This window comes from Erinaceus europaeus, chromosome 1 (assembly GCF_950295315.1).
Source record: "Erinaceus europaeus chromosome 1, mEriEur2.1, whole genome shotgun sequence".
Taxonomy (NCBI): Eukaryota; Metazoa; Chordata; class Mammalia; order Eulipotyphla; family Erinaceidae; genus Erinaceus; species Erinaceus europaeus.
Window position 1 is genome coordinate 25514649 of NC_080162.1, and position 23564 is coordinate 25538212.

The 23564-nt window shown below is 52.3% G+C and overlaps 1 protein-coding gene across 4 annotated transcripts in view; it reads right to left on the reverse strand.

The window, feature by feature from the left end:
• Positions 1 to 23564, reverse strand: part of ZMIZ1 (zinc finger MIZ-type containing 1) — a 247006-nt gene that overhangs the window by 195037 nt on the left and 28405 nt on the right. For all 4 annotated transcript variants that reach the window (XM_060205252.1, XM_060205317.1, XM_060205369.1 and 1 more), the window contains exon 2: positions 2943 to 3073. The gene's annotated coding sequence lies outside the window, so the exon portion shown is untranslated. The remainder of the gene's footprint in view (positions 1 to 2942; positions 3074 to 23564) is intronic.

The following is a 23564-nucleotide window of genomic DNA, read 5'->3' on the forward strand; positions in this document are numbered from 1 at the left end:
AGATGCTCTGGTGCAGTCCAGGTGTCAGCTCCATCACTACCGCCAGGTTAAAACCAGGAGCCTCCTTTAGTTTCCCCTCCAACTTGAAGAGAGTGAGGGGAAAAGAGAAAGCCTTTGGTCTGGGGGTGCAGCTGCCATTCCCTGGCTCTGGCCTGTTTGCTCTCAGTGTCAGCTGTCTCATCTGTGCTGTGGATGCTACATGGGAGTCTCTGAAGGGAGCTCACTGGAGAAAAGAGCACAGTTTGGTCTTGGACATCCCAGATCTGAAGCCCAGCTCCAGTAAAAGGAGCACAAGTCCTTGCAGGCCACACCTGTCCTCACTGAGCCTCAGTTTCTTCCTCTGCAAGTTCTTCAGTGAGATCTCCTTCTCAGAGCCCTCAGGGAGTTTAGTGAGCACCTTCCTTTCCCACAAAAAAAAAAAAAGAAAAGAAAAAAAAACTTGGGTGGCTGATCCAACAAAATTGCAGCTACAAACCCTCAACTTCCCAGAGTCCACAGAGGAAGAGCAGATGGTGGTGGGGCAGGGTGACACAGGCTTCCCAGATGGTTGTACTTGTGACTCAGAGGGCACCCTGACCCCTGGGAGCCAGGATGTTGTCTCCATGGGTTAAGAACCCCATGAAAGGGAGTCAAGCAGTAGCGCAACGGGTTAAGCGCAGGTGGCGCAAAACCCAAGGACCAGCATAAGGATCCTGGTTCAAGCCCCCAGCTCCCCACCTGCAAGGGAGTCACTTCACAGGTGGTGAAGCAGGTCTAAGAGTCTTCATCTTTCTCTCCCCCCCATCTCCCCCTCCTCCTCCTCTCTTCATTTCTCTGTCCTATCCAACAACGATGACAACAATAGTAACTACAGCAATACAACAAGAGCAACAAAAGGGAATAAATAAATAAATATTTTTTAAAAAAGAACCCCATGACATTCCCCAGCAATGTGTACAGCAGCCCCTCACCCCATCTTCCTCCGCTAACCTGCTTGCTTCTTCTTATGAGCATGTCAGTCATGACTTGCTGAATCCCTGCGGAATTGTCCCTACACTAAACACCAGAAGTCTTTAACCCTCCTGGGCACTCTATCCATGAGGTGGAGGATGTGATTGTTCCAACAAGCCTTCCTGGATGCCAGATTCCCCACACCTACTCTTAACCCCTTTTTTCATTTAAATAAAGAGACAGTGAGAGGGAGAGATACCGCAGTACTACAGCTTCTTCCCCCCATGCCATAGCACCTCGCATGTGGTGCTGGGGCCCAAACCTTACACACATGGAGAAGTACCCTCCCTACATAGTGAGCTGATCCTTTGGCTCCCCATAGCGACAGTAAACCCAGCAGAAACTCTCAGCCCACATCATACCAGCCTTCCTACCTTCATACCCCACCAGCTAACTGTAAACCCTGCCAACTGCCCTGCTTCAGTTCCTCCTGACTGAGAGACTGTCCATGGCCCTTTGTCTGGAACTGGCTGAGGCTTCCAGCCTTTCACTGGATCCTGGGACAGGCCCACTGGTCTCCCTGCTCTAAGTGTTGCTTTTTTGATAGCTTCTGCAATGTGGCCACCTTCCTTAGACCATAGCCTGACATAGAACCCTCCATGGCTCCCTGCTGCCCTTGGAATCAAATAGCCCAGACTGGCATCTGTGGCCCTTTACAGTCTTACCAGCCCCTTGCCAAGCTAGTGTCCCATCCCGCCCAGCCATGGTGCTACTTAATTCAGGGCTACCTTCCCCAGAATGCTCCCCTCTCATCTCTGAGCCTTGTCTACCCCAATGTTACAAGGTTTGCTGGGTGTGTGCAATGACTTCCTGGCTTTTCCTGCAAAGCACAGAACGAGGTGGCCCCCTTACCCCCTTACCCAGGGCCTGGCATACAGTCAGTGCTTAATAAAAACTTGGGAAACTGTGTTCAGGAGGTGGCTGTGGGGGCTTTACACAGCTAATCCTCTAGATAAGGTCTGGGGGAGGGCACTCCATGGAACCCAGAGGCCAGGTCACTTCACCTCCACAGATGAGTCACAGCTCTGGACAGTTGGTAGCCACTGTCACCTTGTAAAAGCCCCTTCCCTTTGCTTCGACTTAGGTCAGGACCTAGCACCCTGGAGGATACCCATGACTGGGGCCGATTAATCCCTGACTCTACAAAGAGACAAAGGGGGCAGATCATGGGCAGAACACTCCAGGGCTAGGCAGCTAGTGCCTTCAGTCCTGGATTTAAACCCTGCAGGACCCAATCAGATGCGTCCCTTCGGGAAAGTTACCTCCCAGTCATATGCCTCTTTTTCTTTTCTTTTTTTCTTTTTAATTATCTTTATTTATTGGCTAGAGATAGCCAGAAACTGAGAGGGAAGGGAGTGATAGAGAGGGGGAGAGACAGAGAGACACCTGCAACACTGCTTTACCACTTGCAAAGCTTTCCCCCTGCATGTGGGGACCGGGAGCTCAAATCTGGGTCCTTGAGCATTGTAATATGTGCGCTCAACCAGATGCACCACCACCCAGCCCTTATGCCTCATTTTCCTACCTGTACAATAGAGGTGATACCAGACCTGACAGGGCTGACATAAAGAGGAAAAGAGCTATAGTGACTATAGTGTCCACATACAGTTCGGTGCTCAGAATGTTCGAGGTGGCTGTTAGTACTGTCTTGCACTGGACAGAGAGCTGCTGTTCTCAGCAGCAGAGGGCAGGGCTACCCAAGGCTCCACCAGGAACCAGTAGCAGGACAAAAGCAAATGTCTACATCTCAGCTCAAGGCATCCCTGCTTCACTGCCTGGTCCTTCTGAGAGGAGGGAGCCTAGGAAGAAATACCATATGAGACCCAAGTCTCCATCTCTCACTCTTCAGTGATGGCATCTTGGCTCCTGGCTAGGAAACAGACCAGCTGTTTGGGGTGGGCTGCCCCACACCAGCAGACACACAGTGCAGTAGGTCAATCTGTCCTGCTTACCTGCTAAGGCCTCTGCCGCTGATCAGGAGTCAGGAGTCAGGGCTGCTCAGAGTGTCGGGAGGAGGAGGTCGAGGTGGAGAGGAGGCAGCAGCCCAGCAGTCTGACCTGGCCCAATGCAGCTGCTGCACGTACTGCAGGAGAGAGGAGAAGACACAGTGAGCACCAAACCTGACTTTCCACTGGGCCCTTTCCCAGTCCCCATCTATGGGGCTCCTCTACTCAGTCCCCTCTGGGTACCTCCTGGAAGGCTGAGCTGACCCACCAAAATGGATTCACCCCTCCCCCCCAATTAGACATCAACCTTCTCAATGAAGCCTTCCCAGAGTACCTGCAAACCTGATTCTCCACAGCCTTGCACCCCAGCAGCTGCCATATTGACCCACCCACCATAGACCCCCAACTTCCAGTGCTCAGCCTCTTCTTCTCCCACCTCTGTGTTTTTGAAAATCCTGCTGGCCTTCGAGCTGCTGCTGGAACATCTCAGTGGGGCTCTCTCTGGCTCCCCCCTTTCTTTGTTCATGCCATCAGTGGGCTTTGGGCATAACTGACCAGGGTTCCTCCAGCTAGTCTGGAGGACTGTCTCCTCCCCTAGTTCATCTCTCCATTCTGTGAAGTTTGCAAGGCCACAGAGATGAACAGATGGATATGTGGATGATGGATGGATGGATGGATGGATGGATGAACAGATGTATAGATGAGTGAATGAAAGGAAGGGTGGATGGATAGATAAGTGAATAGATGACTAGGTGAGTGAATGGAAGGGTGGATGGATGGACTGACTATGCAATAAAGGTGGGAAAGCTGAACAAAACTGATCAGCTGGCATGTGCCTGAAATTAGGCAGCCCATTAAGATCTCCATGCAACTCCTCCCCCCTTCCCCCTAGGAAGTTCTAGAACACTAATTCCAGGTTGTTTAGAAGAAAAGGACTTGGTGAGATTGATACAATTCTCAATCATTTCACAAATGAAAAAAACTGAAGCACTGAATGGGAGGAAGGATCCCCCTCTTTCTTTTTTTAAAAAATTATTTATTTATTTATTATTGGATACAGACAGAGAGAAATTGAGAAAGGAGGGGAGAAAGAGAGGGAGAGAGACAGAGAGACACCTGCAGCACTGCTTCACCACTCATGAAGCTTTTCCCCTGCAGGTGGGGACCAAGGGCTTGAACCCAGATCCTTGTGCACTGTAGTATGTGCACTTAACCAGGTGTGCCACCACCTGGCCCCAGGATCCCCATCTCTTGTGGTTCACAACAAGAGAAAGGTGCGGCCAGAAGTAAAATGCAAGTCTCCTGGCCTTGCTTACTGCCCAGAGCAATCATGGATGAAGCCCCCTCAGGTCCTGAATCCTCATATACCATTTTCAGTGGCACCCAACTTCCAAGTAAAAGAGGGAAGACAGTGACAGGGTTGTAGGGTGGGAAAAACTACAGCCGGAGAAATCACATGCAGAACAGAACATGTGTGCCTCCAACTGAATGTCCCTCCTCACCCAGAGGCCTACAGCTCAGGGTAAACAGAGCCCCCAGGTCAGAAACACTCTTCAGAGAAGAGGGCTAGAGATGCCAGGTCAAGGTCAAAGACATCTCTCTAGCCCATCTTCCCCTAGGATGGTCTTTCTTTTTTTTTAAATTTTTTAATATTTATTTATTGATTCCCTTTTGTTGTCCTTGTTGTTTTATTGTTGTAGTTATTATTGATGTCGTTGTTGTTGGATAGGACAGAGAGAAATGGAGAGAGGAGGGGAAGGCAGAGAGGGGGAGGGAAAGATAGACACTTGCAGACCTGCTTAATTGCCTGTGAAGCGACTCCCCTGCAGGTGGGGAGCCGGGGCTCAAACCGGGATCCTTACTCTGGTCCTTGCGCTTTGCACCATCTGCGCTTAACCTGCTGTGCTACCACCTGACTCCCTAGGATGGTCTTTCTAACATCCCCACTAACCACTTTTCTGCCCTTCACAAGGCCCTCCTCCACCCTAGACGTTGCTGGGGTGTTCACTGGTCATTACCTTGGCGAAAAGTTTGGAAGTATAGGTGTCCCCATTTTTTGAAAGTTTTTGTTGTTCCACTATCCTGAGAAAAGACCTACAATAATATTTGTCACTAATGGAAAGAAGTCGTGAAAGGTATCTGGCAAAACAATAAAGATTGAAAAGGTCTCGCTCATATGTAGAATCAAGAGAACTGATACACACAAAACAAAGTAATAATAATTTTTTAAAAAGCCAAAAACCAAAAGCCAAAAGCAAGCTAACTGTTTCTAAGACTTCTAGAGAATTAGGGTGGTTATTTGTTATCTTTGGGAGGTGGGAGGGTAGGGGAGACAGAACTTTGTTGGTGGGCATGGTGTGGAAGTATACATTGTAATCTTACAGTCTTATAACCAACCCACTATTAATTTTTTATTAATTAATAAAAATGAGGGAAAAAGAGAAAGAGAGAGGGAGGAAGGAAGGAAGGGAGGGAGGGAGGGAGGGAGGGAGGGAATAGAGAAAGAAAGAAGAAAGGAAGAAAGGGGAGATCTGGGGAGGTGGCTTAGGCAGAGCGCATAAGACTTGTATAGGTGAGACCCTGGGTTCCACCCCTGGTACCACCTCTGCTGAAGCAGTGTTCCGGTATATTTATACCATTACATATACACCATTATTTAATGGTATTTAAATATTTAAAGAGGTCAAGTAGTGCAAGCAGCACCAGCATCTTTCTAGGAGAGACATAAGCCCCTAAATGGGGAGGGTGGCACCACCAAGCTCCTTCCCCCAAACTACTTCAGGCTTCAGGTCAATTACCTCACTCCTGTATTGACCATATGTGGTGTTGGCTTAGGTTTAATACACTGGTATGATTGAGTGGATGATCTTTGAGACCTGGTAGCCCTCATGTTTGTTTGTTTTTCCTTACACTTAAATGAATGGTAATTGTTTCTTCTCTTTAAGCCACTTGGTGTGAGAAAGGCTTCACAGGAACACACCACTTCGAGAGACTGAGAGAGACCAACACCTGTATGTTCTACCTTGCGACTTCCCAATTCCACAGGCACATGTGCACCCAAAGACATCCACTGGGAGGTTCACAACGGTGCTGGTTTTGTTTGTTTGTTTTAGCAGTGCTGCTTATAAAGCCCCCCAATGTCCATCAGCTGCAAGATGGACAGGCTGATGCATTCACTCCATGGAAAGACCACACAACTAGGAGAATGAATGATCTGGAACTCGACCCAACAGTACAGAGAGCTCTTACTAGCATAATGTTGACCACAGGAGTCCAGATACAATGAGAACAGACTTGAGGTGTCTATTTGGAAAAGCTGAAGAACAGACACTATGACTCTATGCTCATGGTAGTGTAAATATGCCCACAGGTAGGGGCTGGGTGGCGGTGTACCTAGTAGAGTGCACATAGTATGTGTGAAGAAGACCTAGGTTCAAGCCCCGGTCATCACCTGGTGGATCAGTTTGTCATTGTCTCTCTTTCTCTCCCTCTCTCTGTCTCTCACCTGTTCGCCATCTTTCAGAGCTCATCAAATAGGAGCCCTGCAAGGGTCAGGGGGTACCCCTCCTCCTCTTCCCTATAACAGGGGGTCAAGACTCCTACAACAATGTTGTGATGATCAGAGCAGGCTTCTGGAGTGGGAAGGGAACCAGGCTTCTCCCATGGACCAAAGGTGGGGTTGAATGGGGAGGGGGGTACAAAGAAGGCCTACAGAAAGGAGGGAGGGCCAGAATCTACCACTTTGTGGTGAATGATGAGTGCTGTGAAATGTGTACCATTTTGAGGGAAGTAACACAGCAAGCCTGACTGGCATTCAGCACCACAACTCCCGTGGAGCAATGCAAACCATCAGGCAAAGTACAGGGAGGGCTGGGATGCCAGACACACGGGGCACAGGCACAGGCTCTGTTCACAGTACTTTAGCCTTTTGACTTGTCTCCCTCAGCACAGGAACTGATGGTGGAAAACCTGCCTCAGTCCTCAAGTGAAGGGGAAAGGATCTCAGGTGACACTCAGTGCCAGGGCCTCAGCCCTGCAGCCCCCAGCCTCCAGCTGGCACCCCAGTTCTGTGCTCAGTGCATGCATGACCTTGAGAGAGCCCCACCCCCACCCCAACTCAGTTCCTCCACTGATGGGCTTAGTCACCAGTCTCTGATGAGTCACTGCTCTCTCTCCTGCTCTGGGGTGGAATGCCCCTACAGGCCAAGGCAGCTCAGAGGCCCAGCTCTTGCTCCCTCCCTCCCTCTCTCCCTCCTTCCCCCCTCCCTTAGGGTCCCCATGGAGCCGGCAGTGGTACCCACCTTCAGTAGGTTAATGTGCCCTATGCCGTCCCTATCACCAGGCTGCCTTTGGGAAGGGTCACCCAGGATGGAGTTACTCCTGGGGCATTTTCTTTGGTGCTCAGAGTGCTTTGCTAAGAAAGGGCATTCACTAGCCAAGAGAAAGTCACCCTAAGTCAGATGTTGGCTGGGAAAGGAGAGGGCAGGACACCAGGTCCCTGAAAAGGCAGTCTGCTCTGCAGCACAGAACCTCCTCTCACCCCCCGCCCCCCCCCCCCACAGGAAAGGACAACTGGGGGACCCATCTTCTTTGCCAGCAGGAGCTGCAGCGTGCAGCACACCCTCCTCATGTGTACACCCATCTCCAGGGAGGTACACAGAGGGAAGCACACAGCCCATGTGCTGTGGATACTGGCAGCTTTGTGTTTCCTAAACTCCACTGAGGGTGAGAATCACCTGGGCTGTGGGTGAACCCCATTGCTTCCTGGGCCTCTCCCCTGAGAAAGAAGCCGGAGCAGCTGGAACGAAGCCCAGGAATTGGCATTTTTAAAGAGTCTTCCCAGGTGATCCTCTGCATGGGGACAGTTTGGGAGGGTCACTTGCTTGTGGATGACCTCCCAGGTCCCTTGAGTCCCTGAGCTTAGTCATTCTGAGACACAACCCCACTCCCCTCCACCCTGCCCCATATATACACACCACACACTCTGCACCATCCTCATCCCATCTGGAAGACAGGCAGCCAGCAGACTAACAGCATCATTAAAATAAAAATGATTTAAAAGCTTCAGAAGGGGGCAGAAATGTCACAGAGGGGGGAGGGGGATGGGTGTGGGAGGGAGGTGTTCTCAGTAATACCAGCAACAGCTTCTTCCTAGTCCCCATAACCCCCCAGACCCATCTAGAAAAGCTTACTATTGGGGGGGGGGGGGGTGACAGCTGTTCAGCTGCTGCTCAGTGAGACCCAGAAAAGCAATTATCTTGCTCTTAGTAGAGAGGCGCTGGCTTTTACCCGCCCTTTCCCTCTGCTCTCCCTCCCATCTTCACACACTCGCACACACGCGCACACACACACACACACACACACACACACACACACACACACACACACACACACACACACACACACAAGCACACGCGCAATGATACTGCTAGTTAGCTCTGAAGCAGCCTGCCCCAGGCCTCCAGATTCCTGGGACCTGCTCCCCCTCTATCCTCAGAGCACATTTCCAACACTTAAATCATTTAGCCTGCTAAACCAGAGACGGCAAAATGGGTGCTATTTCTTAAAAACATACAGAGAGCGTATTAAATTATTGATAGCCATTAAACAGGGAGAAAAAATTAAACAGCTCTCAGCTCTTATCAATCATTCATGCAGTTTCCACTGGGGTGTTTTCTGGAGAGTGATCTTGCCGGCAACCCAGGGAGCAGGCTTCTTGCTGGCAAGCAAGGCACTGGCTGCCTACATGGAGACCAAGGCATGTGTGTGTGGGGGTGCTGCAGCCCTAACCCCCAGCAGTTAGGGGGCTCCAAGGCTGCAAAGGGGGTCAGCCCCTCCTGGTGGTCAACTCCTGCTTGCCCCCAGCACCACAAAGGGACACTCCAGTGCCACCTTCAGAAATCCTCTTAATTAAACCCAGTCTGCTTTTATTAAGCCTCTAATACATACATCAGACAAGCAAATGGCAGAGATAAATCAACCTCAAAACATTCTGGGGGGGGTGCAAAAGGCGGAGGGGGGTTGGGCGGTGGGTGGGTTAGGGTGGTGCTTTGCGTGGGTGGGGGTGGGGGAACAAAACACCAAAAAAAAAATCTGATTCCCCTGGACTGTGATGGGGGCTGACAGGAGGTCGACAAAGGGCAATTGGGAGCAGGAGGGGCCAGCTCTGGCTGGAGGCGGGGCTGCCGGCTGGGGAAGCTTTCACCAGATTGGTCATTCCCTGGGGTGAAGTGAACAGAAAGCTCTCCAGAGGGCAAGCTGGGAGGAACATCCTAGGAAGAAGGGCAGCCACTGGAAAGGACCACAAGGGACTGGCCCAGCCATGCCGCTGAGCTCCATCCTATTAGCAGCCTCACTGGGATAATGATGATGATGATAATAATGATAATAATGATAATGATAATAATAATAATAATAATAATAATAATAATAATAATAATTTGCCTGCTCATACATCCCCACCAGCTGAGGCTGACCACGTATGCAGGGTGTGTGTATCTGAGCTGCAGCTCAGAGCCACCTGCCACCTTGGCCTCTCCTCCAGACACTAGTTACCTCCAGGCCCAGTCGTCCTCTGATTACCAGAGTGATGGGCAGGAGGCTGGGGTTCACCCTAGCTGCCCGGGTAGCAGCACTTCCACCCGCACAAGGCAGATCCATTTCCTGGCGCTGACTCAGGACACCTAAGCCAGCGTGACACGATGCAGGCCTCTGGGGCTGCAGACCCAGGGCACCTCTGGTCTCCCAGCCACAGACAGGCCTGGCAGAGCTGCCCCCCAGGAAAGAGGCTCCTCCCTGCTGCTCTGCAGTGCCAAGGACTGGGCACAGGGCTGCAGGAACCAGCAGACACTTGACACTGTCCCACCTCACTGCCTGGGGACCATCCATAGCCAGGGACCATTTGAGGCTCTGAGGCCAGGTGTGGGGTGGGGGAGTTGGCTGCTGGGGGAAGCAGGGCCAGGGTCCTGCCTGCCAGGGGGGCCTGACCTTCCAGAACACCGGGTGAGCTCAACATTTCTGAGTGCCTTTCAGCTCTTGCTTTTCAGGATCTGGAGCTGGGGAGCTGGGAGGAGGCCGTGCCAAGTGTTGATAGCACCATCACCAGAGAAAGCTGCTGTCACAGGGAAACATTCTGGGGAGAGCGGTTGTTTACCACCAACGCCTGGGTCTGCTGAGAAGAAATAATCAGAAGGAGCCACGATTGGAAAGTCACAAGGATATTAAGCCAGCCCCTACCACCCTGAGCCCTCTCAGCCCCCCGAGCCCCCAGGTATGCCAATCTGGAAGGAAGGGTAGCTCTCTTTTGCCTGGGTCTGGGTGGAATGCCATTCAGTCTGCAGGGGCTGGGGGTGTGATGGGATGAATGCACAGCCAGCCAGGAATGGGTGTCAGGGGTCTGTCACTGGCCTGTCCTTCTCTGGGTGTCAATCTGCACTCCTAGACTCCGTAAGACCACTCTGAAGGTGGTGACCTGTGGCTTCTGCCCTCAGTCAATGGGGAACCCATGGTTAAGACCATCTTAGCACGAGGCCCTGCTCACCACAGGACTCAGGGCACCAGGCCTCAGTGAAGCAGCCTTTGTATAATCCCATGCTTATGCCAAGTGCACTTGACTTGGCTGTGTCCCTGTTGCCTGCCCCTGAATTGCTACACATGACCCCTTCCCATAAATCCACCTCTACACTGGTGCAGGGACCCAAGACAGCACAGGCTCAACAGCAGAATCAAGACACAAAGAGGAAAATGACTCCCAAACCCACACCCAACACATCTGTCCCTGCTTAGGGACCAGCCCTGCCTCCCCACTGCTGGCATCTCCCACTGCCAAAGCCCCTAATCCTCCATGCCCTTCTCACCAGTGATTTGTGTCCCTACTTCTAGAAGTTTCTCATAGCTTCTACTCTTCATTCATGCCACAGCTATACAGCATTCCCTAGACCTTCCTGCCCCAGGGCCTTTGCAACTGTTGCTTTCTTTATCCAATAAGGTTCTGTTTTGGGCTAAGTCTTTGCAATCACCATAACACTTTGACACTGGATTCTGTTCACTTCTGTTCTGAACTGCATGGGGGTAAGGGATGGGAAGCCTTACAAACAGAAATAGGGCTCCTGGCAGCACTTGACACATGGGATAAGAAAAGGGTCCCTAACTTTCCAACACTCAAATCAACCAGCCTGGCCCCTGGCCCACCGCCCAGAATCAGTTCTTCCTAACAGCTAACCTGCACTGCCCCTGCTGTAATTTTCAAAACCATTCCCTGGATAGTGGGCGAGAGGTTTGCAGCCAAGTATAAATGAGACTGTACTCTAGGAGCTGCTGGAGCCGAGGGAAGGGGGCAGGCTTGGGAATTTCCAGGCAAAGGCCAGTAGAAATTGGCCACAAATGAATCATTAACTCTCGAGTCGAGAGCTCTGAGTGGCTGATGCCAAGGTCTCAGGCTCTGGCCTGTGTGGGCCACTTAGCCTTGCTTGGCTTGGGGCTGATAGCTCCACCCCCACCCCCAACCCCCACTAGTCACTGAGAGCTGAGTTGTTTTCAAAGAGAGAGAGGGCTCTTTCCCCAGGAGTGACTCCAGACCTTTGTCCACACACTACTGCCCTTCTGGAATGCTGCCTCTTCCAGGGAACTAAATCCTCTCCTCTTTCAAGGTCTGGCTCCAGCCTGGCATGTCTTTTCTCTTCCCTGCACATCTGGGTCCAGAGTGACCCCCATAATCTCTGAGTCCCTGCAGCTCTAGTTGTGTCTGCCTGGCTAGGCCAGGTTACCAGAGCTCATTTGATCAGCAAAGTCCTGTCAGCATGGGGACATTGTATCATTGTGGAACCTGCTTATAAAGACAGAGCACTAACTGTCCCCCGTCCCAATCCCACCTCATGAGGGGGCTGAAGTCTTCACCTGGGTTAGGTGAGACAGCAGGATCCCCTGGCACTTCCTTTGCACCAGCAGAGGTACAATTAAGCTAGGGTCAGGAGTGACAGCTGGCCTTCCACTGGGGAGCCAGGTGGTTGTATGAGGTCCAGCACCCCAATTCTCAAGATCCAGCAGAGACCAACATAAACCCTTCCCTTCCCCAGAAGACCCTCCTCTGGACTGGGTGTGATTTCATCACAGTCCCTTCAAGTTGTCTGAAAGAGGGCCTGGGGCTTCTCCCTTGGGTGGGGACTGAAATCTTGGGAACAGAGATACTATTTCAATGTAATTTCAATGCATCATTCACTGCATGACCAGGAGGCTGGCAAAAATCATAATAAACATTGCTGACTTGAACAGTGGTTTTGTATAAGGCTCCCTATGAAGCTCTATAGCCTATTTTTTGTTACTTGTCTTGTGGTGCTGGAACCTCATGCGTGCCATGATTCTACCATTCTTAGGTGATATTTTCATTATTATTATTGTGTTTGTATGTGTGTGTGTGTGTGAGTGTGTGTGTGTGAGTGTGTGTGTGTGTGTGTGTGTGTGTGTGTGTGTGAGTGTAGGTAGGAGGAGAAACTTTAGCACTGACCCATCATCCATGGAGCTTTTCCTGCTGTCACAGCACTCATAGGTGGTGTCAGGGCTTGCACCTGGGGGTTCACACTTGGTGAGGCGCATGCCCCAGCTGCTGAGATATTCTGGCCCCTCCACACCCATTTTCATGACTTTGTCGCCCACATTCCCAGAGAGATACTATAAATATGTCTGCTTAAATGAGGAAGCCACAGTTCCTAGAGGTTCAGATAAAGTCAGCTCCAAGTCCCAGGGCTCTGAGACTGCTGCTGAGGATTCGGGTGCAGGCATCTGACCCTGTCCCCTAGGCCACTCACTCCAACAAGCCCCAAGCCCCCAAGTTCATGTCCTCTGAACTGGAACAACAGCTGTGAGAGTACCCTCCCCCTCCCACATGCCCCTCACAGGGCCTATACCTCACCTGAGCTTCAGGAGGTGGTTGAGGAGGGAGGCCATTACCATTTTACAGATGGGGAAACTGAGGCTTGCTAAGGGAGAACCTTGAATGCTTTGAATGCTCTAGTTCCAACAACGCAAAGGATGATGGCTGTTAAAACCATTTTAGAAAATATTTTACTTTATCACAAGATAAGGAGAAATAGGCTGAGAGAAAGAGACATCTGTAGTCAACTTCACTATTTGTAAAGCTCCCTCCCCCAGCAGGTGTGGATTGGGGGGCTCAAACCTGGGTCTCATGCGTGGTAATGTGTGCTTCACTGGATGTGTCATCACTTGGCCCCTGTTAAAACCATCTTGTGGGGGGTCAGGTGGTAGTGCAGCGGGTTAAGTGCACGTGGTACAAAGCAAGAACCGGCGTAAGGATCCCGGTTTGAGCCCCCGGCTCCCCACTGCAGGGGAGTCGCTTCACAAGTGGTGAAGCAGGTCTGGAGGTGTCTATTTTTCCCACTCTGTCTTCCCCTCCTCTCTCCATTTCTCTCTGTCCTATCCAACAAAAAATGACATCAACAACAACAATAATAACCACAAGGCTACAACAACAAGGGCAACAAAAGAGGGAAAAAATGGCCTCTAGGAGCAGTGGATTCATGGTGCAGGCACCAAGCCCCAGCAACAACCCTGGAGGCAAACAAACAAACAAACAAAACCATCTCAGAGAAGGAAAAACACTGAAGGTGGGAGAGGCAGTAGGAACTGCCTGGGAGGTTGGTAACCTCCCACGATGAGGCCTGTGGGCAAGCCGGGGAGAGCCAGACTATCACCCAGGAACACAGTGCAGGGCATGGGTGTGGCAGTGCTCCCAGGCTCCACCTACAAGGATGGGTGGGAGGTGCTCTAGGGCAAGCCTATCTCCCTACTGCCCTGCAGGACTCCCTGGGGCAAGACGGGGGGGGGGGGGTGTGTGTGTGTGTGTGTGTGTGTGTGTGTGTGTGTGTGTGTGTGTGTGTGTGTGTCTGCACTTGGCAGTGAAGGCTCCCTGATACACTTAGTGGTCCAACCCTGACATCTCAGCCCCTCAGTCATGTGGTCACTGTGTATGGGTATGTAACAAAGATGGGAGGAGGCGACAGCCACAGGCCCACAGGGTATGCTTAGGCATTCACATGTGTGCACCAGACACACGTGTGTGCTCATCTACATGCAGATTCACCCCCAGAGTGGCATGGGGACCACTGAGCAGGGCCTGGAGGGCCCCCGTGGTCCGAATGCTCAGGGCCACATGGTGGCGGCATGGCCCAGGAGAGCAGGCTGGGGAGCAGGTGGGCAGGCGGCCATCTGCAGCCCTGTGCTGGGAGTCCCTGGCTGCTGCTGTGCTCATGTAGCCAGGCCTGTCCACAGCAAGCCCATAAATCAGGCCGCCTGCTGCAAACCTTAAATCACTGTCCCCAGGACACGGCTCAGAGTAGAGCATCAGTCTACGTGGGGGGGGAGGGTAGCTGGTGGATGCCCCCCCCTCCACTCAAGACCATCTCTAGCCTAGTCAAAACCCCTTCTCCTGCCACCTCCCTCTGGCCTTTCTCACCCATCTACCTTTCTTTCTCAGCTCAGAGTCTGAGACTACTGCATTCACCCTTCCTTTCCCCCCCAAAAAATCAATGGTGACTATCACCTCCAGCACAGAAGGCTTCCCTCACTCCACTCCTAGCAACCGAGGTATGCTGGGGCTGGTAGAGGGACAGAACCAGTTCATTTATGTGCAGGAAACCAGACCCAGGGTGCTATTTATTGTCAGACCTGGGATCTGGGTCTAGGGCCAACTTTTAGCTACACCTCTGGTGAGGCACCTTCTTTCTCCCACCTCATGTCCCCTGCCCCAAATCTGTAAGGTGGGGACTGGAGTGGGACCTACCAGAGCTGTTTGTGCTGAGGATCTGACAGCCAGGGGGAAAAGATCCTCCAAGGATGCTGATAAATTATGACTATTAATAATAGGACCATCTGTATCTCATGGTGGAATGAGAATGATTACAACTGGGCCCTGTGCCCCAGCAGCAAAATAAATGGGTCTCTGGGTGGGTTGGGGTGTCAACACCAGGCCTGTAAGCAGATCAGGGGTGGGTGTGTGGTAGAGAAGGTCTGTTTATATCATCCTGCACAGACAGAGGCGGAGAGGAAAAACAGACAGGCAGGCAGACAGACAGAGACAGACAGACAGACAGACTGGAGCTGGCTCATCAGTCGAGGAACAATAGACAATGACACACCCTCTCCACCCCCCATGCCAAGGCTCTCAGGCAGGACTCTCTCTGCTTGCCAAGTACACAAACCCTCACCCCGCCCCATGGCAGGGAGTGACAAGGGGCTGGGGATGGAAGCCAGCTTCTGTCCAGAGAAGTCTTGGGTGCTATCACATGCCAGAGCCAGGTCGATCTAGTGCTTTATGACTGGAGTGCATTCACCCCATTTTGTATCTCTCTGCCATGTCTAGTCTCATCCTCCTGCCTAGCAGGTCTCCCCTGGCCTCTGTGAGCCCCGCTCCCTCTGAAAGATGAGGCAACCTCAGTACCTCCTGCGGGGCGAGGGGCACACATGCTGTTCCCTCCCCCACTGTGTCCTTGTCCTGGCCTGAACCTCCCAGATTTTCGCCCCTGGTGTCCACGTCCACCTCTCACCCCATGTTCACCAGTCTGTGAGTTGCTTTTGCATCTCCCCTCCCCCCAGGGCCCAGGAGAGGGGGCACACTCTGCCAATGACCCCCACTGTCCAATGAACACCAACATTTGAGCCTCCAGAACCCTCACCCTCAGCAGCACACCCTTAACCTGTGCATGATCACCACAGTTCCCCTTGAGAGAAGGAAACTGAGGCACAGAGATGAAAAACCTGCCAAAGGTCACATGGTAGGCCACAATGCAAAGTGGGCCAATTGGTTCAGAGCTTTACCCTCTAAGCTACAAGGATTCCAGATGAATGAACGAATGAATGAATGAACGAATGAATGAATGAAGTTTAAATACACCAGGATGCCTAAAAGCCCTGGGAACTGTCTTTGGGGCCAGGAGATGAGTGTCATGGGATTGAGCGAGGTCTCTGCATCAACCAACAGGGTGACTTCAACCGGTCACCTGCCAACTGGCATCTCAATCTCCTGAGCTCTGAAAGGGGGTGATTGGGGGTGAGTGTCTGCTGACCAGACGGGGAGGCAGTGGGACAGTGAGCACTCAGCGTGATGAAAGAGTGCGGCCATGATAAGATCTATATGAACAGAAGCCAGAACTTGCCACCAGAGGCTAGAGTGTCTGCTGGGGGTAGGTGGGGTACAAGTGGGGGTGAGGGACAAGAACAAAGCTGGAGAGATCTGAGACTCTGGCAACACAATACTTGTTTTTGTCTGTCTTTTAAATTTTATTTTAGATAGAAACAGAGGCAGAGAGAGTCAGAGACCACAGCACGGAAGCATCCTTCAATGCAGTGGGGGCCAGCCAGACTTGAACCTGAGTCATGCACATGACAAAGCAGCCACTATCCAAGTAGCTATTTTGCCAGCCCACAACACATGTACTTGGGTCTGGTCAATGCACTGCCTGAACGCTTTAGCCGGAATGCAGCTCTGAGCTAGCCAGAAGGAGCCCATGCTCAGGAACACAGGGCCAGGTGTTAAGTTGCTAAAGTGCCAGGGATGTGGGCTGGTGACTGGGTTCCACAGGCAGAGTCTACTCCTGCAGGAGCTTCTGACTCCACTGCTTGCTCAGCAGTACACCTATGTAGTGCTAGGGATACGATGAGGACGAGACCTTACTAAGGTCCGCGGGAGCTCCTGAGAGATAGCAAGACAGGCATGTCACCATGCTTTCTTCCCACGTCCCTGGTGGCCACCACCAATCAATCAATCAATCAATCAATCAATCAATCCCATGCTGGCCTCCAGAGAGCAAATACGACATCAGGATTACTTTCTGTACAGAACACCAAAACGGAGCGTCAGACCAATTATGCAACAGTCAGCCTCCCTATTAGTGGAGTAGCTGCCACATCCCAGCAGGGGCTGACCCCTCTGGAGCCCAGCAGAGCACAAGGAAGAGCTGGCACCTGGGAGAGGGATCCCTGGATGACTGTGGCCCCTGGGGTATGGCTCAGGCAGAAGAGAATTCATTGAAACATTCTCCCTGTAGCTCCTCCCCACCCCTTGCTTCAGAAAGACCAGACTAATTGAAAGCTCAGGAAAGGGGGAGCCCCTCGCATTTGCAGAGCTCCTCGAACTTCCTAACCATCTTCATTTCCTCTTGCATCCAGATGGCCACTTGCTTAGTGTTTGTCTTCCACTCAATCCCTGGCTTTTGCTAAACTACATTAAGGACAACTTTACCATATCACCTCACCTACACAGCCAGCCTCACTCGCCATGAGCGGGAGTCCCACGCCCAAGAGGCACACACAGGAGAGTGGACAACAGCGCTGTTGTCCTGCCTGCCTGCTGGGAGCTCCAGGCCTCCACTGGCTCTGTCTGGTGAAAGGGGAGGCCAGCAAGTGTCTCAGGTCCTGGAGGCTGCCCTTGGCACTGCCAGAAGATGGGGATGAGGGGTGTGTGTGGGGGAGCGGTGATGAATACGGTATGTGAACCCTGGAAAGTCACTGTGTGTACCTTGGAGGAGCCCACTGACCCCAGAGGTGACAGGTAATGTCTCTGTTACACGGGAGCAGAAGGCTAAGAGAGGTGAGCCCACCAGGTCCCAAGTCACATCAGCGAGTGGCCAGGCCTCCACTGGGGCCTCCTGGCCTAGCATGAGGTCCCTTAGTGTGTGTGTGTCTCAGTGTTGTGTGGAGTCTCTCTGATTGGTGTGGTGATGTGTTTTTTTCCCCTCACACCTGAGGTTAACAACTGTGATTTAAGAGGTTATCTGTCTTAATTTTCGGGAATCAGTTTCCCAGAGAGGAGATAACTAACACATCGGGCTCGGGGAAGCTAGTCTTTTTAGAAAATATTTATAGCATTTCAAGACAGTTTGGTGGCAAATGGATACAGCAGCTGCTATTTTCCTCACTTTCCGCCACAGTTCTCAAACCCAGAGCAGCCACGACACACACGAGCGTGCACAACACAACAACAGCACCGACACGGGTGGGAGTCTGTCCGGAGATCCTCTTTGGGGGCTGCGTACAAAGATGGCACATGCCAGAGAGCTCATGGCCACCTTGGGATCACACCCGACCCCTGCACCCTGGCACCTCTCTAGTAGGGCTGACAAACAGATCCAAAAGCCAGGGCCAGTGGGCCAGACCCCTAGGCCACAGTGGGAGCTTACCAGTGACCCCCTCGGCTGGGTTTGACAGGGCTCCTAGGTCAGGGAGTGTGGCTTCTACAAGAAGCTCCGCAGCAAACAGACCTGCCCCTCGATTCAGGAATCTGGCTACAAACTGGGGGGGGGGGGAACCTGCAGAAGTCACAGGTATGTTACTAACTACTAACGAAGGGAGCTGAATTTCCTCTCCCTCTCTCTCTCTCTTTCCCTCTCTCTCTCTTTCTCTCTCTCTCTCCTTATACCACTCAGTGATTACTCTGCCCCAGGAGGTCAGGGTCCAAATTACCACCATTTTGCAGATGGCAAGACTGAGGCTCAAGGCAAGGAGCTTCCTGAAGGCCCAAATCTGCCTGGGTCTCAGTTCCCATGACCTTCCTATCACCAGCCTCTGTTTCTCTGCTTCCTCCCGCCCCCGGGGGTCCACAAGGCATCGCCACAGTTCAGCCTCCTAAAACGACCCCCTTGCAAGCAAAGTGAAGGGTTCTAAGATTAAGGTGGAGTTGCCATAGGGCCCTGAAGAACTTCTGCCCCATCTTGGTGTGCAGGTGAGAATCCTGAGGCCCAAAGAGGGAAGGGGACACACTTGGGGGTCACATAGCTGATAGGACCAAATGAAGGGCACAACTCACTGCTGATGATTTGCTATTAAAAATCTCAGATATGGGGTTGAAGATGTAGCTTGGTGGTAGAGCACATACCTTGCATGCAGGAAGCTCTGGGTTTGATTCCTGACTCTTCATGAAGTGTGTGTGTGTGTGTGTGTGTGTGTGTGTGTGTCTGTTCTACTCTTTCTCTCTCAACTAAAAAAATACATATCCCAAACATGTGGTAGCTTTTTCCAGTTCTCACATCCCAGAATAGGTACTCAGTGGCATTGCTACATCACAAAAAGAAGTCAGCCCAGCTGAGCTGACTTGGTGGGGGCAGCACCCAGGATGTGGGTCCAGATGACAGCCAGTGGCACTACTACATGCCCCCACAGGGTGCCTTCATCCATTCAGCCAGTCTTGGAGACTGAGCCTTCAACCCCCTCTGCACTAAAGCTGTAGGCACTGGCCACCTACTCACGCCCATCTTCAAGCCAGAGGCCCACCAGGAGGCCCTCATCTATGCTTACTGGGATAAAACCCCAGGCTGGGTCCCTAGAGAGTACCCACCCACACAGCTGCCAGGGCACCCTGGAAGGAGAACGGCAGCAGACCTGGGCCTGGAGCTCTCACACAGCCACCCTGAGCTCCCTTTCTACTCGTCTACCCTCACTTACCTCTTCTGTACACACTGTTCTTCTCTCCAGCTCCTGAAGCCACGTGGGTCAAAGAACCACCCTGGATACTGATATTTCCTCTCAGTGAAGCCATCAGCCATGTCCACGTTCTTCCCTTTTGGTCTGCATACCTCTCACTAGTTCCTTTGCCCAGAGAGGCAAACAGCTCCCCTGGCCTCTCACTCTCACTTCCTTCTTATAATTTCTCATAGCCAAGAAGTAAATCTTTTCCTGTTCACAATTTTCCTTAAAGCATCCCCATAGCCTACATGCTCCATGAATCTGGCCCTTACCACCTCCCAGAACTGCCTTCTGGTCCTACTGGTTTCCCTGTCCCAGGGCCTTTGCACCTGCTGCTTCATTCCCCTTACCACCTCCCCTCCCCACATTGGTTGGCTCTGCTTTATTTAACTTTTTGAAGGGGTCCTTCTTGATTGTCTTTAAAAGCTATAATAATATATGGTTCCTCTCCTAGACATTCCAGAATATATCAATCCATATTATTTCCACACTAAACAAGCTGATTGTTGTTTACATAGACATTTATTTTAAAAAGATTTTATTTATTTATTAAAAAGAAAGTCATAGAAAGAAAGAGAGATGGGAACACTGCTCATTCTTGGCTTATGATGGTGCCAGGGATTAAACTTGGGACTTCAAGAGTCTCAGGCATGCAAGTGTTTTTCCATAACTACCATACAGTCTCCCCAGCCCTACAGCTACTTATTTAATATCTGACCCACCCCATATCCTGATATTAGCTCCAGACCATGACAGGCTGGCTCCCTGCTTCAGATTCAGCGGCTAGGACAGTGTCAGGCACAAAAATCCATGGTCAATAAGTTTTGCTGAATTAACTAGTGAGTGAACAGCCATGAGTGTTCGTGCCCCCTGCCTGGCCAGTCATGCTGGGAATGATCCCACTTCCTAGGTGACACACAGAGATGCTGAGGGTAGCCCCTGTGTCTTGGAGTCCATAGTGATGAGTGACAGCCATACTCACTGGGACTGGGCCAACTACTGCCCAGAAAGAAGAGCAGGGGTGGTAAGGGGACGAGGGAGGGAGAGCCCATGGGAACAGCATGAAATTGTGTGGTTCCACATTCCTCCTGCAACTTGACGTGCCGCCTCTCTGGGAACCACATCCTGCTCCTAGTGAGCCAGCGCCGATCTCTGCTCCTGGCCACAGAGGGAGTCTCACTGAATCACCCCACAACTCTGCTCTTAGTGGGCCCCAGAATCCAATGGCCCAGTCCTGGGGCTGATGGAGGGGAGGCAGGAGAGCAGAATAGGCCTCCTCTTCTGGGTGAGGAGGGAGCAGAGGGCTGAGCCAAACTTGGGTCACGCTGCTGTGCCCACAGCCCTCCCTGGGCTAAAAATAACTGTGTTTACACACTCCCAGAACTGGGATTTCTGCCTCCCTGTCACAGAGGGGCTCCTCAGGGCTTCATTAAAGCCCGTGCTCCCCACCTCCACACCACACAGCTTCAGCTCAGGCTGGGCCAGCACAAGCACAGCCTAGCACTTCCTGGGAGCCTCTCCCTGGGGTGCTGCAGGTGGAGGGAGGGTAAGAGAGCTATGCAAGTGGGTGTGCCCAGCAGGAGAGAGCTGGGTGCTGGGAGAAAGCTCCTTCTGGGGGGCCAGGGACAGAAGCCAAAGCAAGAGTGGCAGAAGGTGGCTAGCTCCGGAACCACTTAGCCATCCTAGGCACTGGGGGTCAGAGTTAAACTCTGACCCTCCGGGGAGGAGGGGGTCCACATGTGGAGACCTGGGAGCCTATTGGTGGTCCAACTGGGGTGAGTCCCATCCCCTCTCCGGTCCTCCATCACAACTCCCATGTTGAGACAACTGAGGGTTAGACAGCTTGCTCCTCACACTGTCTCCCCAATACAGAAGACTGACAGTGTACCATATGAGTGTGTGTGTGTGTGTGTGTGTGTGTGTGTGTGTGTGTGTGTGTGTGTGTGTGTGGCAGGGGTCCCTGGGGACCTGGGACTGGGCCCTGTGTGGGATGACAAGGCACACTTGCCAGGAAAGATGTCACCTGGCTGCCGTCTTACCCTTCTCCCTGCCTGGCTCCCCCAGATGGACTTTAACACCACAGGGGCAGGTGCCAGGTCCCTGCTGAAGGCCACCCCTCCTCCCCACCGCACACACAGCCCTCCTCTTACCTCACAGCTCTATGAATGTGGCCAAGAAGAAACAGGAAGCCTGTCAGTGGGCTGGCACAACCTGCCCTCCCCTAACCCCTTAAGTGCCTACCAGGCTCAGGAGTTATGGATCCAGTAGGCCCTAACTTTTCTTCTCAAACTTGGCTGACTTGTCCTGAAATGAGGGCAAAGTCCATGCCTGCTATGACTGTCCTGTCAGGGCTATGTCCCTCTGTCAGAAACTCACTGGGATTCTGAGCCTTAGCAGGTGTTGTTCCCAGTGTTTCGCATGCTCTTCCCTTACTTCCCAGCCTGGAATCTCTCTCATACCCTGGCTGTGTTTGGCATTTCATAGCAGACACACCCTGAGCATCATGGGGACAGACCAGCATATCCCAAATCAGTGGGCATGAGCACACAGTTTCGGTGATAAGGAAAGTGACATTTGGAGAGGCTAAGGATGCTTGGGGCTGGGCAGTGATGCACCTAGTTAAGCGCACACAGTATTATGCACAAGGGCACACACAAGGACCTAGATTTGAGCCCCCTTTTCCCACCTGCAGTGGGGATACTTCATAAGCAGTGAAGCAGTCTGTAGGAGCCTCTCTTTCTCTCTCTCTCTCTCTGTCTCTCTCTCTCTCTCCCTCTCTATTCCTCCCTCCCCTCTCAATTTCTTTCTGTCCTATCTGATAAAATGGGTAAGGGGGAAGGAAAAATGGCCACCAGGAGCGGTGGATTCATAGTGCTGGCACCGAGCTCCAGCAATAACCCTGGAGACGATATGAAAGGGGGAAGGAGAGAGAGAGAGAGAGAGAGAGAGAGAGAGGGAGACTAAGGATACTTTCCAAAGTCCTGGGGCAGCAGAGGTGGGCCCATGCAGGGTAGGGCCAGCCAGTACACATGCGACTACCTGCCTCTGTGATCGGGTCCTGCAATGCTGCAATGATAAGAGGGCCACCTGCTCCTTCTGATGCACCTGCAGTCATTGGCCTCACCCAGCCCCCACTGCTCCAGGGCCCCAACTCTCTCTGGGGAGGAGGGGACACTTCCTCTAAGCTGCAAGCACAGCAAGTTTATGGAAAGAGCTTCTTCCCATGCAAGCTGTCCATGATATGCAGGACCCAGGACAAGCCACCGCAGGGCCTGCAGCAGTCAGAGGCTTGGAGAGGCAGAGGGGATTCCAGGTCAGACCCCAGCTTCACCCTCTGCTAGAGCTCTGGGCAGTGCAGGCCCCTCTACCTCCTCTAAGGCCCAGTTTACCAAGATTGCTTCCTCTTTCCTGGGGCCCAAGGGGACCTCGTAACCTGGCTTTCCCTTCAAATCAAATATAGATGCAGACCTAAGCCAGGAGTAAATCCTGGGGCTCCTGCAAAGTCAAGGTGGGGCAGACCCCCAGCTGCTCTGGTCACCTCACGCTGCCGCACCCAGCTGCCAGCCTTCCAGGCAGGTCCCCAGAAGGCCCATGATAGCAGGACCCACTGTCACCCCACCCCCACAGCCCGGTCCTGTTCAAAGCCCAGGTTCCTCTAGCTCTGGCTTCCCAAGACTGTGCTTTGGGGAAGGTGCCACCAGGAAGGTGTGGATTTGGATGGCAGAGGGCAGTTGGGGGCATGGGAACTGGAGCCACCTCTGGGATTTGCTAATAAAGTCGTCCTACTTGGTTCACCACCACAGAAATTCAGCTGTCTCCAGTCGAATCCCAGAAGGCAGCACTGACACTCTGGGCCCATTAGGAACTTCTTCAGCTTCCGGAGGCCATGAATTCATGACGCACGAGCCCACCCATCACCCACCCACTGAAGACCCCCTGTTAGCGACAGTGACCTTGCATTCCTATACCAGCTCCTCCCCCTGGGTCTGCTGTGCCTGCCTTGGGCCTTGGGCACAGTAGCAGCTGGGCTCAAGTCACAGGTCTGCTTTCTACCAACTGAGGAGTCTGGGTACCCACCCAACCTCTGAATTTCCCCGGAGGAGTCACTGGGATCACTGTTGCAAAGTAACATTGGTATTTTCAGAGTCCCCATTCTAT